Genomic DNA, 1,889 nt, shown 5'->3' on the forward strand with positions numbered 1-1,889 from the left:
CCTCGTATTGGGACCACCTTGATGTGGTGAGGGGGCTCTTGAACCCTAGGAATTCGTTCCTGAGTTCAAACCCAAGAGTCCCAAAAATCCTATGATTCTAAATATTTGGCGTAATTTCTGTGGAACTTTCCACCTTTGCTGAAATTTACTGGACCTAGTAAACAGAAAAGATATCATAGCTGGGACTGGGTTTTATATCTGAAGCTAAATAGTGGGAACTGTGGCAGGACCATCAACCGCCCGATGATGTTCGGACCTGAGTGATATCAGGCGGAACTATTTTGCAGGGCTGGACACGGATTCCAGGGGGGTCTAGTTTGCGGATGGGACTCTCGGCATTCTGTCCGGTTTGCCTATAATGTGATTAGGGTGGGGATGATTGTATTCTTGTAATACTCTCAGTCCTATCAAGCGGGTCTGGCTTACACTTGGGCCACTCCAATCATGTTGTGCCATCCCCTGTGGGGTAGGGTAGGGACGCGGACATTTGGGAGTCGGTTCTCAGTTGTGCCATAAGTGGAAGAATAAACTGCATGAATGGCTGATGATATCTTTTTAACGTTTTCAAGTTTATTTTTTTTCCATTACTTTAATCTTTATGAAAAATACGAATAAAAATTCAAGTACCTGGACCCTTTGATTGTAGAGAATTGGCACAGTTGATGACTGCAGGAACCTCCTCTGGCAACCTTCCTCTGGAAAAATCAGTCAAACCTTCCATTGTAATTACACTGAAACCCTATGCTCCAGTACTGAGTAAAGGGAAATTTATATAAAATATAGTATCTGAAATAGGGGGACCCGGAATGTTTGAAAATTGTATGATAAATATTTGACTTTTAATTTGGAAGACTCTGATTGTGACATTTTTAATGTATATAGAGATATTGTCAAGTGTTGTGGCTGAGGGGCGAGGAAAGCTGACAGTGGAATCTGCCTCAGCAAAAGAAAGTGACAAGCTAAAAACATTATCTCACCTTGGAGGAGTTAAAGTAGAGTGTGCAGTACATGCTTTTTTGGAATTACTCCAAGGGCATGATATATGCAACCCAGCTTATGACATACTCTGAAGAAAACCTCGTAGAAGAATTAAAAGATCAGGTATAATAAGAATTGAAAGAATGAAGAAGAAGATAAGTGGAGTCCTTGTCCCACTTCCCAATTTAATTGTTACATTCAATTCACCCGATTGCCTAGTATAGTGAAAGCAGCCTGGTTACGTTTCAAGGTTAAACAAAAATATATCCAAAGTCCTGTAGACAGAAACTACAAGGCAAGCCTGCTACTTGTGGTTAAATGCAGTGAACCAGAGCATGGCAAATGTAATAAGCAAGCCAGAGTATACATTGTGGAGACAATCATCCATCATCTTCACTTAATTGTGATGTATACATCATGGAAAAAGATATTCAAAACATTAAGGGTAACCGAACGTATCACATTTAGAGAGGCAAAAGAGAGAGTGTTGAGTCAGTACATTAGACCAGGAATATCCTTTTCCAGTGTTGCTGCCAATGTCACCAAAGATAATGTAAATAAAAAAACCAGTTACGACCTGTACTCGTGCCATCTTTGGAGGCGGCGCCAATGATTGTTGGCGCTCATGCCTCTTCGGAGGTGGCGCCAGTGATTGTTGGCGCTCCTGCCTCTTCGGAGGCTGTGCCAGTGATTTCTGGCGTTCCTGCCTCTTCGGAGGTTGGCGCCAGTGATTTCTGGCGCTCCTGCCTCTTCGGAGGCAGTGCCAGTGGTTTCTGGCACTTCTGCTTCTATGGAAGCAGAACCAGTGATTTCTGGTACTCCTGCCTCTGGAGGCTGTGCCGGGTGTACCTGGCACTTCCACCTCACTAGAGGCTGTACCAGCTTTAAATGGTGCTTCTGATCCTTGGAGG

This window comes from Macrobrachium nipponense, chromosome 5 (genome assembly GCF_015104395.2).
Source record: "Macrobrachium nipponense isolate FS-2020 chromosome 5, ASM1510439v2, whole genome shotgun sequence".
Taxonomy (NCBI): domain Eukaryota; kingdom Metazoa; phylum Arthropoda; class Malacostraca; order Decapoda; family Palaemonidae; genus Macrobrachium; species Macrobrachium nipponense.